The following is a 15532-nucleotide window of genomic DNA, read 5'->3' on the forward strand; positions in this document are numbered from 1 at the left end:
GAGAAAGCTCTAAGCAATATAACATTCCTCCGGGGTAAGACTGCAGCGCTGGCACGTGGTTTTAATGCATAAATAAATAAATTAAACCACCGAGCCGGGCACATAGACAGATCGCAAAGCCGTGCCAGCGTCAGTCATGCCACCGCATTCATGTGACGCTCCCAGAGGGTGGCATCATCTCACAATGTCACACTCACCTGCCTCTTTCTCTCCTCCTCTTCCTCAGCGACTCCCTGAAGACGTCTGGACACACGCCAGACGAGATGTCACGAACCCCGAGCCTTCAGGTCCCTCTCCTGGAGCCGTGCCCATGTTTATTTCCCATTTTATATCATTAGTTCGATGTATGAATGTGTTGCTGGAGCTGAAACAGGATTTAGACTGTTTAGCATTCAGCAGCGTGTCCCAAAACAACCTCTGCTGTACCTCGCCTGGGACACAAAAACAAAATATGTTATGATCCAAACATCATGTCCCTGCACTCTTATGGATGAATCACCATCGCGTAGTGTACTGGAAAACATAATTTGTCCAAATCTCAAAACAACACCGTATTTATTAATGCACTGATTCAACTCATTTCAAATTCGTCTCTGACCAGAACACAACCTTGTATAATATGTCTCAAAACAACACAAGATTTAGTTCAAGTCAAATCAGTTCATTTTAAATCAGCCTCTGACTGAAATATCTAGTAGAAAACCCATGTTATTTTACATGGCACTCAGTGTGCTACTGGCTCTACCTGTTGCTATTTTCACACAGCTCAGAAAATAAAATACTTATAGGATGTCACATTGTGCGCCATTTGGTTGTAATTTACAGTCGAATGGCAACAAGGGAAGCGTGTAAGTCTTCATGCTTTCCTAGTGATAAGAAGAGAAGAATGGGAAAATGTCTGTGGATGAATAAAACTTTCTAAAGACCTGCATCTTTGTTCTCTCTATTATAGCCCTGATGCCGTTGAGGCTTTTAGTAGACCACAGCTACTGAAAGAGCTTACAAACGGCAGAGACAAGAAACGCTAGATGCCATCCTGGCAGGATGTAAACATGCAGCCGCTTGTTATGACGTCACAGCCACTGAAAGAGTTTCTCAACGCAGATTTCACTTGATATCCGGGGGCGTTTAGACTCATTGTGGGGACAAACCGATGGTTTGGCATTTGGTTTGAGTCTGCGCTTACAGTTTAGGTCAAAAGTTGACATCCCCCTTTCAGAATCTGCGAAATGTTAATTATTTTAGCAAAATAAGAGAGATTACAAAATGCATGCTATTGTTTATTTAGTACTGACCTGAATAAGATATTTCACATAAAAGATGTTTACATATAATCCACAAAAGAAAAGAATAGTTGAATTGATAAAAATGACCCATTTCAAAAGTTTACATCCCCTTGAATTCCTAATGCTGTGTTACCTGAATAATCCACAGCTGTGTGCGTTTTTTGTTTAGTGATAGTTGTTCATGAGTCCCTTGTTTGTCCTGAAAAGTGAAACTGTCTGCTGTTCTTCAGAAAAATCCTTCTGGTCTGACAAATTCTTTGATTTTTCAGCATTTTTGTCTATTTGAATCCTTTTTTCAACAATGACTGTATGATTTTGAGATCCATCTTTTTAAACTGAGGACAACTGAGGGACTCATGTGCAACTATTACAGAAGGTTCAAACACTCACTGATGCCCCAGAAGGAAAAACGAAGCATTAGGAGTCGGGGGGTGAAAACTTTTGAACAGAATAGAGATGTGTACATTTTTGTTATTTTGCCTATTTTGTTATTTCATATTTTTTTTCCATTTAGTACTGCTCTTCAGAAGCTACAGAGAATAGTTACATGTTTCTCAGAAGACAAAAAGTTAAATTCACCCTGATCTTCAAAGTAATTTTGTTTTCTTTCTGAAGCATTGGTGAGCATTTGACCTTCTCTAATAGTTGCATATGAGTCTCTCAGATGTTCTCAGTGTGAAAAGATGGATCTCAAAATCATATAGTCATTGTTGGAAAGGGTTCAAAAACACAACATTGCTGGAATCCAATGAATTTGTGGGACCTGAAGAATTTTTTTGAAGAACAGCAGGCAGTTTACCTGTTCAGAACAAAGAACTCATAAACAACTATCACTAAACAAAAAGAAAAAAAAAAAGGATTTTTTTTTAAATAACGTAAATCTTTCAAGGGTTTACTACTACATATTTCAGTAAGAAACATAATTTATATTATATTAAGTCATACAATTCTTAATAACTGGGGTTCCCTTTAAAACAACCCAAAATCTGTCAATTGACCTGATTCAAGAGAGATTAAAAAAAAGATTAAATCTTTGATTTAATTATCCACAAAAAAAAACAAGAAGAAAAAAAAATACATTGTTTAACACTCAATACAAAATATATCTAGAGTAAAATCAAGCTTTAAACCAAATCAGATTAATTAATCTGATTAAATTCATTTCTTAATTTTCAAACTTGTGATATTAAAACAACATCAGGTTTAATAATTGGTCTTTAACATATCTAAATTTAGGGTTTATTTAGCTGATACAGAAACTATAACATTGAAAGCATTGATTCCGATTCACATTCGAACGTGAAATAGCTCACATAGAGTAATTCAAACATATTTAAGATGATAAAAAGTTAAACAACCTGATCTAATAATCATGGTTTCCATGAGATTTGTACCCAAGGATTCTGCATCCTAAGTCCAATTCCATGCCAGCCAAGCTACCAAGCAAGCTTGCTCCAATATATCTCCAATATGGCAGCGCATCCAGGTAACTGACCAAACCATGATGTAAGTGCAACCTCTCTCTATATAGAATATATAGATGTACTTTCATAAATATAAACACTTTCTAACAGCCGTGAAGAAGTACCCACTCAAAGGTTATGCGATTTCAGACGCAGCCCATGTGTCTATAAGTATGTATGAGATGCTGCTGGTTCCTGTGGACAGAGGTGAGTATTGGTACTCGCGTGCGAGCAGGTGAGCGCCTGTAGCTGTGTTAAAATGCCCCTCACATGATTAATGGCCGGCCTCCTTTAACACCTGACTCAGATGATGACGCGATATCTGCAGGCATGAATGATTTCCATTGGCTCACGTCTGATATATTAGAACAGAATGATGATTACAAGTAAATAATACATGATGCATTAGATATTATGAATCATATTTCAGTATGCCACGATATTGACTAAAATGTGCTACTCACCCTCATATTCATCCAAACCCATATGCTGTTATTTTTCTGTGCAACACGCTTAGAAAATATAAAACTGTCAGTCCATAATGAGTTTTTAAAGCTTGTTTATAGCTCACATTCTCATCCAGAACTCAAAAATGGGAGGTCATATGAAAGCCAGTGCCACACACCATGTTCCCTTTAAACCAATGAACCATTTAATTTCTCATAAATATGTGATGGAAATGCAGAATGTTCACCTGGCAAGTGTTGTTAATAAAATAATTAACCTCAATGAAGAAGTTCTGTCTTTTAATAGGCCGAGTGTGTGACCGCAGACTCTAGTGAGCAAATTTACAGACAAAAGGCCGTCTAAAGGCTTTCCTCATCCTGCTGGGTCGAGCCACGTCTGCCCACGAGCGGCTCAGACGAGAAACCAAGCGGATTCTGATAGACCACAGGAGGATGAATCATCCTGCCACTCACAGGGAACGCTGAATGGAAATTAAAGGCATATTTCATACAGAAATTCCCTGAGGGCCGAGACAAGTCTCCATGGAGATAAAGATGCTGTGAATTTGATTTTATGTCCTAAAAACACAGCAGAAGACCCATTAATAACTAAAAATAGGCACACCTGAGTAAAGAAATTAACTATACATAGAACAGCGTCTAAATAAAATGAAGGATTCGAAGCCAAAAATAAAATCAAAACTGACTGAGCGTGAGTAAACGATGACAGGCTTTTAATTAGTTGCTTCAAGCACTTCCCAAAGACTTCCGCACTTCCCAAAGACTTCCGAGACACATTGTCCTCATGTGAATGAAGACTGGAATGAAAGTGATGAAGAGCAGAAAGTGTGTTTACGAGAGGACGGCGATATGGAACCGTTTCTGTCAAACATCCACTATACACGATGTTTAAGAGCAGCACTTCGCATTGCAGACACGCTCAATAAATACTGGCCTTTTATGAGACGTTTGACCCCATCGTTCCCATCCGTTTACAGCTTTTATGGGGTTTCGGCTAGACAGATGTACCGTCTCTCACGTCAGAGTTACAGCAAACAACCATTACAGCTAAATGAAACTATAATAAAATGTTCCACTTATACTAACCAAATGCATGTGTGCACCATTTTGATCTACTATTTCCCAGTATTCTTTGAACTACACAAGATGGGTTTTGAGTTTTAAATCATTTGTAAATAGAAAAAAATGCACAGGCGTATTTACTGTTGAGGTCAAAAGTTTACAACCCCCTTTTCTGAATCGGCAAAATGCACAGTGAATAGGGTGAGTTTTGATTCGTTTTTTTTCATGCTCATCTACAGTTGAGGTCAAAAGTTTACACCCCCTTTCAGAATCTGCAAAATGTTAATTATTTTACCAAAATAAGAGGGATCACGCTAAATGCATGTTATTGTTTATTTAGTACTGACCTGGATAAGATATTTCAGCTAATAGATATTTACACACAGAATTTATAAAAATGACCCCATTCAAAAGTTTACATACGGTTGATTCTTAATACTATTGTTACCTGAATTATTCACAGATGTGTTTTGTTCGTTTGTTTTGTGATAGTTGTTCATGAGTCCCTTGTTTGTCCTGAACAGTTAAACTGCCTGCTGTTCTTCAGAAAAATCCTTTAGGTCCCACAAATTTTTTGGTTTTCCAGCATTTTTGTGTATTTGAACCCTTTCCAACAACGGGTCTATGATTTTGAGATCAATCTTTTCACACTGCAGACATCTGAGGGACACTATTACAGAAGGTTCAAACTATTACAGAAGGTTCAAACACTCACTGATGATCCAGAAGGAAAAACGACGCATTAAGCGCCAGGGGGTGAAAACTTTCGAATGGAATGGAGATTATTTTCTAATTTTGCCTAAATATCATATTTGTTCATTTAGTAATGTTATATAAGTTAAATTTACTGATCTTCAAATTTTCTTCTGGAGCATCAGTGAGCGTTTGAACCTTCTGTAATAGTTGCATATGAGTTCCCCAGTTGTCCTCAGTGTGATCTCAAAATCATACAGTCATTGTTCGAAAGGGTTTGAATACACAAAAATGCTGAAAAACCAAAGAATTTGTGGGGCCTGAAGGATTTTTCTGAAGAACGGCAGGCAGTTTAACTGTTCAGAGCAAACAAGGGACAGCTGTGGATCATTCAAGTAACAACACAGAATTAAGAATCAAGTGTATGTAAACTTTTGAACTGGATCATTTTTTATAAATTAACTATTATTTTCTTTTGTGGACTATATGTAAACATCTTTTACATGAAATATCTTATTCAGGTCAGTACCAAATAAATAATAACATACATTTTGTATGATCCCTCATATTTTGGTAAAATAATTCATATTTTGCAGATTCTGAAAGGGGGTGTAAACTTTTGACCTCAACTGTAGATGAGCATTGAAACAAATAATCAAAACTCACTCTATTTATTGTGCAAATGCACATTTATGTTTCCCATCACTGGTGAAGAAGATACTATGTAGTAGAATTATGAGTCAAACTCCTTTCATAAAATATCATGAATGAAAGAAAAAAATAAACACTTCCATTTAAATGAACTTAAAATGATACCCTCAGGTGCACCCCACAGACGCATGAGAATGTCTTTGGAAATATTTTCACAAGCCTTTTGGCAGTCTGTGGACAGTTTCCAGGCAATATCTGAATGTTTAATTGAGTGGAGCGAAGCATTGTTGAATCATTTCAAAATCAAGAGACTCACTTTCAGAGGGCATCTGTAAGTGTGTGTTTGTGTGTGTCCCATATCAGCAGATGTTCTGTCGAGCTCTAGTGAATGTCATTGAGGGTTGACAGCACACATGGTGTGTGAACGCAGTGATGGCAATGGAGGACGATGATGTCACAGACTTCCCTGAAGAAAGAACAAGGGCTTTAAGATCAGTGTTAAAAAGTTTCAGATAAAATTATCTACTTTGACATCATCAGGTATAAAAATGGCATCCCATTAGTGTGAGTCATCTGTAATTTTTAAACTTTACTTCTAAACTTCTTTAGCAGGTGGCAGTTGGCTTCTCCAGAGCGGATGCAGGAGCTCTGAGCGAATTTTTTTTTACGAAAATTCAACAGAGAGTGGCATTCCTGGGCATGACAGGGCATGCAAAACAAAGTGGAAAGAGTAAAACAAAACATCGGTCACAAATTAGAAGTACAAAACTAGGATTTTTCTAAAGAAAAATGTTGGAGGATTTCAGAGAAAACTGGTTTGCCTTTGCTGTAAACAAAACTTGGTTCTTACCGGAGCTTACGCTATGCCTACACATGAAGGAGTAGTTCACTTTTAGAACAAATATATACAGATAATTTTCTCACCCCCTTGTCATCCAAGATGTTCATGTCTTTCAGTCTTCAGTCATAAATAAATTATGTTTTGACCTATCCTAACTCTCTTGAACCAGCACAGAGCATACACAGAGCTAGACAAGACAAGCATTTGAGGTTAAAAAAAGTATTTTATTTTATATTTTTTAGAAAATAATTGATTGTTTCGCTAGATAATACCCTTCTTCCTCGACTAGGATCGTTTAGAGCCCTTTAAAACTGCATATAAACTGCATTTTGGAAGTTCAAACTCATGGGTCACCATAGAAGTCCACTATATGGACAGAAATCCTGAAATGTTTTCCTCAAAAAACATAATTTCTTTATGACCGAAGAAAGAAGGACATGAACATATTGGATGACAAGGGGGTGAGAAAATTATCTGTACATTTTTGTTCTACTCTTTTTAGCCCTGGTTATTGTTGTTCTAAACCCTGCTTTTAACATTTGTCATTTAAAAAGCCAATGTGACAATTTGCCAATGTTCTTGGTCTGGGTCTTGAATGTGGAAGGACCCTTGCTGTCTATGGAGGGTCAGAGAGCTCTTGGATTTCATCAAAAATATATACATTTGTGTTACGAAGACGAACAAAGGTCTTACGGGTTTGGAACAACACGAGGGTGAGTAATTAATGACAGAATTTTCATTTTTTGGTGAACCATCCTTAAAATAGTAAATTATAAGCAGTGTGAAACGTGAAGCAAAATAACCCATGATTCATTTCAAGTGCAAAAAGCCCAATATCTGTTAAAAAGTCAGATTATGTAAGCAAAACAACACAGAGCACACGCAGAGCTAGACATGACAAGCATTTGAGGTTAAAAAGTATATAAATTGTCATTTTTTTTTTTAGAAAATAGCCGATCGTTTCGCTAGATAATATTCTAATTCCTCATCTGTGATAATTTAGAGCCCTTTAAATCTGCATTTTGGAAGTTCAAACTCATGGGCACCATAGAAGTCCACTATACGGAGAGCAATCCTGAAATGTTTTCCTCAAAAAACATAATTTATCTACGACTGAAGAAAGAAAAACCTGAACATCTTGGATGACAAGGCGATGAGTAAATTATCTGTAAATTTTTATTCTGGAAGTGAACTTCTCCTTTAAGAAGAATTAAAAAGGAAAAAGTGGGAAATATCAATTTAAGGAATTGCAGATTAGTCGAACTAGTGTTTGAAAGCCATTGTGATGAAACAGTCTAAGGGAATGCTATGAAAAATCCCGTGCATTTAGTTTATCCACCCTGAAAACAGTCACATAGTGATTTGAATCGCAGACACAATCGGACACACCGAACGCATCCTGTTACTGCGAGTATGCGCCACATCATGTCAGATGAACAAAACGATGGCTTGATTTCCTGGTCCCGGTCACCGTCAGCTCGAGCTCGGGCTGTAGATGCCATGGTTACCGTCACCCCTGAGACTCTTTGCTTGTTATTCTGTCATTTATACAGCCGGCAGCCCCGGTGTAAATATCTTCTGGCACAGACGATCTGCCAGTGTGATAAAATACCTGTCGCAGGTGTCAAGCGATGGCTTCTTGAAGACGTCTTCATGCATGGCAAAGAGCGGCCGGTTATATGTTGAGCGGTGACACTAATGGAATGTGGATGTTACCGTGGAGACGGAGCACAACCTCATCCTACGGGTTCTAATGGAAGTTGCCAGATAATGTCACAATTGTACGGAATAATAACCACAACCCCCTGAAGCTCATTTGTGTAATATTCATGTTTTATGTCATATCCTCCTGAGGAAAATCACATTTATTTCTGTTTAGTGCCAGTTTGTGTAATCAAGTTTCATATCAGCGCGTCTGCAGATATGTACTGTTTACAGCTTCTAGCTCTGAATATGATGAGCATCAGGGGAAATTTCATGTTTCAATTTTGCTGACATTCATCTTCTGTTCCTCAGCGTACCGATAATATTAACAGAGAGATTTCAGTTCAAAAGTTATGTTATGAAAATTGAATTTTGGCTATAAATAGCACAATATAGGCCTACATCTTTTTATTTTCCTTCTAAAGGTGAACACTTTTTTTTCTCGAATAAATCACACAAAAACATTAAGTATAATATTTCTATATGTATGCACCCATTTTAGAAACGTTGTAACATTAGGCACAATTTTCACAATTAATGTATTTATATAAAAAAACATAATATTTAGGCTATATACAGTTGAGGTCAAAAGTTTACATCCCCCTTTCAGAATCTGCAAAATGTTAATTATTTTACCAAAACAAGAGGGATCATATAAAATCCATGTTATTGTTTATTTAGTACTGACCTGAATAAGATATTACACACAAAATATGTTTACATATAGTCCACAAGAGGAAATAATAGTTGAAATTATAAAAATATCTTAATACTGTGTTGTTACCTGAATGATCCACAGCTGTTTTTTTTTTTTTTTTTTTTTTTTTTTTTTAGTATTAGTTGTTCATAAGTCCCTTGCTTGTCCTGAACAGTTAAACTGCCTGCTGTTCTTCAGAAAAATCCTTTAGGTCCCACAAATTCTTTGGTTTTTCAGCATTTTTGTGTAATTGAACCCTTTCCAACAATGACTGTATGATTTTGAGATCCATCTTTTCACACTGAGGACAACTGAGGGACTCATGTGCAACTTTTACAGAAGGTTCAAACCCTCACTGATGCTCCAGAAGGAAAAAACCTTCATTAAGAGCTAGGGGGTGAAAACTTTTGAACATAAGGGAAATGTACATTTTTCTTTTTTTTTTTTTTTTCTTAAAATCATATTTTTTCATTTACTACTGCCCTTCGGATGCTACAGAAGATACTTGTTTCCCAGAAGACAAAATAAGTAAAATTTATCCTGATCTTCAAATTCAAAAAGTTTTCACCCCCCAGCTCTCAATGCATGTTTTTTCCTTCTAAAGCACACAAAGTGAGTGTTTCAACCTTCTGCAATTGTTGCATATGAGTCTCTCAGTTGTCCTCAGTGTGAAAAGATATACAGTCCTTGTTGGAAAGGGTTCAAATATACAAAAATGCTGGAAAACCAAAGGATTTGTTGGACCTGAAGGATTTTTCTGAAGAATAGCAGGAGTTTAACTGTTCAGGACAAACACGGGACTCATGAACATCTACAACTAAACAAAAACACAGCCGTGAATCATTCAGGCAACAACACAGTATTAAGAAACAAGTGTATGTAAACTTTTGAACATGGTCATTTTTATAAACTCAACTATTATTTTCTCTTGTGGACTATATGTAAACATCATTTATGTGAAATATCTTATTCAGGTCAGTACTAAACAATAACATTTTGTATCCCTAATTTTGTTAAAATAATTAACATTTTGCAGATTCTGAAAGGGGGATGTAAACTTTTGACCTCGACTGTAATATAATAAAGATCAATTCAACAATACCACCATGCTTATACATATTTTAGAATTTAAATATTCCTTGTATATGTAAGACAAATGTAGGATGGGGAAAAGATACCAATGAAACTAAAAACATTTAAAACTTTTAATTGTAGTTATAAATAGCACAGTTATGTTGCTTAGTCATGTTTCTCCTTGTACTAGTGAAAAATACACGTTCTGAACATCTGTGTGTTTATTTACCATTAATCAAACAAAAAATACATTCAGATAAATCTAAAGTCTTACTGTAAAACTATTAAAAGTGTACATATCGTGTAAACAATCTCTTTCTCTCTCACACACAGTTTCTATGAAAAAAATGACTTTAGTCTGTTTGAGCAAGTGCTTTATACAGGCAAAGTCTTCAATAAAAGCCCACAAATACTGTAACGTGCGTGCATGTGTGCGTGTGTTTGGGTGAATCTCACAAATCCTGACAAGAATACGTCTGGGTCTTTTATCATTTTGCAAATTAAAAAATAAATTATACCAATATATATTAATTAAAATATATTTCAAACCTTAATATAAAGTATCCAGGCGCCCTACATCTAAATAAATAAATAAACAATTATATTTTGCATATTAAAATGTAAAATATATATTTAAAAAACTGAGAAATTAAAGTATATGAAAGTATATTAAAGGGAAATGTACTTAAATGTCATGAAAGTAATGGCATGAGGTTTCTAAAAATAAGCTCATTATTTCATGCGAAAAAAAAAAATTCTCTCTCTTTTGATCTTTGGGTGAAATGTGTTTTTGTGTGAGATTCGCCCATTTGTGTGTGTCTCTGTGCCCTTGTGTTAATTAGACGGCCTGTTCGGTGTGAAGAGGAAATGATGTTTACGCACCTTCTCCCTTTTACTGCCCATCTGACTCATAATTAAATGCTTAAAGTTTTTTATATTAAATCAGATCATAACAGCCAACATCACAGTGTTTTCTATTGTTTTCCTTTCTCTGTATGTTTCCCTCCTGTGAGATACAATCTCAGAACAGGAAATGACTCTTAAGGGAGGTGATATCCCAGAATGCACTGCATACCTGCTGTGAGCCTTTTACCCTCGTTAAGTCTCTGTTTTTCTCATCTCTCACTCTCTCTTCTGGAAGATGTTCAGTATCTGAGTGAATTCGCATCAGTTCATCATTCACGGATCACAGTCCTGTTCGCTCATTTCCTCCAGAAAGAGTTGAATCAAACCAGCCAGCTCTGAGATAAATCATTTTGATTGGACTGATGTAATCAACTCATTCTGGGGAACTAAAGCGGTTTTATTATAAGAAAACATCACTACTCTTTTTTTTTTTTGCTTCAATGCAACAACATCCCATATTGACTATCATTGCAAATGTCTGAATGGGATTCATTAGATTGAGTGTGTGTCTGAATCAGTGCGTCTATAGGTGCAATTATGACGTTTTTCCCGCAATTCTAAAAAAAGAAAGTCAGAATTGCAAGTTATAAGCTTGAGATGTTAAGTCGTAGTTCTGAAAAGAAAAGTCAGAATTGCAAAATTTGCACAATTACAAGTTCTGACAATTTGGACTTTTCTTTTCAGAATTACAAGTTTATATCTCACAATTCAGACTTTTAGCTTTAGTTTAATTCTAAGAAAGAAAGTTAGAATTGGAAGGTATAAGATTGAGATGTTAAGCCATCATTCTGAGAAGAAAAGTCGGAATTGTGAGATATAAACTCACTTTTTTTGTGAGGAAAATAGTAAAGCTTGTTTCCATGGAATAGGAACATTAAAAAATGAATTGCGACTTGCACAATTCAGATATTTCTTTTCAAAATTGGTAGTTTATATCTTACAATTTGGACTTTTCTTCACAGAATTACATGTTTATACCTCACAATTTAAACTTTTCTTTTTAGAATTTCAATTAAAATTGCCCACAATTTGACATTTAATGGATTTCTAAAAAAGAAAGTCAGAATTCCAAGATATAAGCTTGAGATGTTAAGTCATAACTTAAGTCATGAGGGAAAAAAATAACGTTTGCTTCTGCCATGGAATGGGAAAATGAAAAAAAAAAAAAGGATTTGCGACTTTTTATCTCAAAATTCAGACTTCTTCTCAGAATTGCAAGCTTATAACTTGCAATTTCAAAAAATTGGACAATCCAGATATTTCTTCTCAGAATTGGTAGTTTATATCTCACAGTTTGGCCTTTTTTTCTCAGAACAGTTTGTATTTGCCAATTGCAAAAATTGCACAATTCAGATGTTTCTTTTAGAATTACACATTTCTATCTCAAAATTCTATTCTCAGAATTGCAAGTAGAATTGCCCACAATTAAAAAAACAAAAACATTTTCAATTCAATTTTATGTTTAGTTCATTTCAGAATTGTCATTTTCCTTGGAATTCTAAGAACAAAAGTTTATATCTCACAATTTAGAATTTTCTTCTCAGAATTGCATGTATAATTGCTCACAATTTTAAGAAAAACATTTTCAATTCAATTCTAAGTTTAGTTCATTTCAAAATTGAAAATTGAAATTTCCCTTGGAATTCTAGGAAAGAAAGTCAGAATGGCAAGATATAAGCTTGAGATGTTAAGACGTAATTCTAAGAAGAAAAGTCAATATTGTGAAACATAAACTCACAATTATGAGGAAAAAAGTACAGCTTGCTTCTGCCATGGAACAGAAAAATAAAAAAGGTAATTGTAACTTTTTATCTCACAATTCAGTCTTTTCTTATCAAAATTGCCAGTAGAATTGCTCACAATTTTAATAAAAACATTTTTTTAGAATTGAAAATTTGGAGTTCTAAGAAAGAAAGTCAGAATGGCAAGATATAAGCTTTAGATGTTAAGTCGTAAATCTGAGAAGAAAAGTCAGAATTGTGAGAAATAAACTCACAATTCTGAAGAAAAAAGTAAAGCTCGCTTCTGCCATAGAATAGGAAAATAAAAAAGTAATTTTGACATTTTATTTCACAATTCAGACTTTTTCAGAGTTTATACCTTGCCATTTCAAAAACTGCACAATTTAGATATTTCTTCTCACAATTGGTAGTTTATATCTCAGAGTTTGGACTTTTCTTCTTAAAATTACAAGTTTAAATCTTGCAATTGTGAGAATCTCTTAATTCGGACTTTTCAGAATTGCAAGTAGAATTGCCCACAATTAAAAAAAATGTCAGAATTGAAATTTTTCTTGCAACTCTAAGAAAGAAAGTCAAAATTGCAAGATACAAGCTTAAGATGTTCAGCCGCAATTCTGAGTAGAAAAGTCGAAAGTAGAAATGTGAGATATAAACTCAAAAAAGTAAAGCTTGCTTCTGCCATGGTATTTGGAAAATGAAAAAGTAATTGCGACTTTTTACTTTACAATTCTGACTTTTCTTCTCTGAATTGCAAGTTTATATCTCACAGCTTGGACTTTTCTTCTCAGAATTGCAAGTAGAATTGCTCACAATTTTAAGAAAAACATTTCCAATTCAATTCTAAGTTTAGTTCATTTCAGAATTTCAATTTTCCGTGGAATTCTGAGATGTTAAGTCATTATTCTGAGAAGACAAGTCAGAATTGTGAGATATAAACTCACAATTATGAAGAAAAAAGTAAAGCTTGCTTCTGCCAAGAAATAGGAAAATAAAGCAATTGTGACATTTTATCTCAAAATTTAGACTTTTCTTCTCAGAAGTGCAAGTTTATAATTTGAAATTGCAAAACCTGCACAATTCTTCTGAGAATTGGTAGTTTATATCTCAGTTTGAACTTTTCTTTTCAGAATTACATAGAATCTTATAATTCAGACTTTTCTCACAATTATGAGTTTATATCTCACAAAAAGTCAGAATTGTGAGATGTAAACTCACAATTATGAGAAAAAAGTAAAGCTTGCTTCTGCCATGGAATAGGAAAATAAAAATGTAAAAAAGTAATTGCGACTTCTTGTCTTATCTTGCCATTGCAAAAACTGCACAAATCAGATATTTCTTCTCAGAACTGGTAGTTATTATCTCACAGTTTGGACTTTTCTTTTACAAGTTTATGTCTCACAATTCAGACTTTTATATCTCACCGTTCAGAATTGTGGGTAGAATTGCCCACAATTTAAGAAAAAAAAAAAAAAAAAAAAAAATTCAATTCAATTCTGAGTTTAGTAGCCTACTGTCTGTCTTCATTTTTATTTTTAACCTTAGATCTACTGTTTTATGACCTCAAACCATACAAACATCTGTTGGTCAGCTTGTAAAGTGTGTTTGTGTATCTTTTGCATGCATTTTGTATCTAATGAATGACATTCAGACGTTTTTAAGTGTCCAGATACTGCCCCTAAACTACCAGCTCTCTGTCTGTCTGTCTCAAGGTTGTTTCTTGGCGTTCCTGCCGAACTTGTCGCTGAGTTGTTCAATGAGGTCAGCCAGTTCTCCAGTGGCCTGAGATTTCTCTTCCAGAAGTTCGTAGCGCAGACTGGAGATGTCCTGTTTTATTTCCTTCAGTTCACCTGTAACACACACAGAAATTGAGTTATACAGTAGATAATCTGATTTTTACTTTTAAAAAGAAAGTTTGAGTGATCATGATTTGAACTATAGTTAGTGGGTTTGTACCTTCATTGACTTCATCATTCTCTCTGTCGACCTGAGCCTTCAAAACATAGCGCTTAATCAAGCGCTTCATTATCTTCTGTTAGACAGACAGACAGAAATGAGGGAGAAAGAGCTTGTCAATTCAAACTGACTGCATACAGAGATCATAATTAACTCTCTTCAGATTCAAATGGTTTGTTGAGTCTCTGACCTGGTATCTTGTGGGGTTTTTGATGGGTTTCTTGAAAATGTTCTCCTCTCGGATCCTGAGATTTGCTCGATGACGATCGGTCTGAAAAAAAAAAAAAAAGCCAATGTTCAACGCACTCTAATTCAACTGACACGATTTTACAACAGAAATTAATCGCATTTATAATTCATTACTGCTTTCAGTGTTCATAATGCGAAACTGATTGTGCTGACTTGTCATTCATTAGTTAGGAATAAGCTGATTTATTGGTTTAATGTCCATTACATTTCAAATAAAAGTGGACAATGATTAAGAGATGAAGTTCATTTAATTTGTAAAGTATTAATTAAAGATATAAATAAGGCAACACCACCTAGTTAAGCAATTTGGATATAAACCTTTTTACAAAATCCAATTGATAAAATAGCGGGCAACAAAAGTGAGTACACCCTAAATGATAACAGCAGTATGTTGTTTAACAATGCAAAGCCACATGTCCTATTCATCATGTTTATGTTTTTGTCTGCTTGACAGGACCATACAAACTTGTGTGTCTTGTATTAGATTAGGTGCTGAAACAAGTTGGTTTGCATAGGCATCGTCCCAGAAGGAAGCCTCATCTGAAGCTGGCTCACAAGAACAGTTTGCAAACAGTTTCCTGAAGACAACCTGTCCAAGAGCATGTATACTAATACGGTCACATATATATATTATATATATATATATATATATATATATATATATATATATATATATATATATATATATATATATATATATATATATATATATATATATATATATATATATATATATATATATAT

The sequence above is a fragment of the Garra rufa genome, chromosome 16 (genome assembly GCF_049309525.1).
Source record: "Garra rufa chromosome 16, GarRuf1.0, whole genome shotgun sequence".
Classification (NCBI taxonomy): domain Eukaryota; kingdom Metazoa; phylum Chordata; class Actinopteri; order Cypriniformes; family Cyprinidae; genus Garra; species Garra rufa.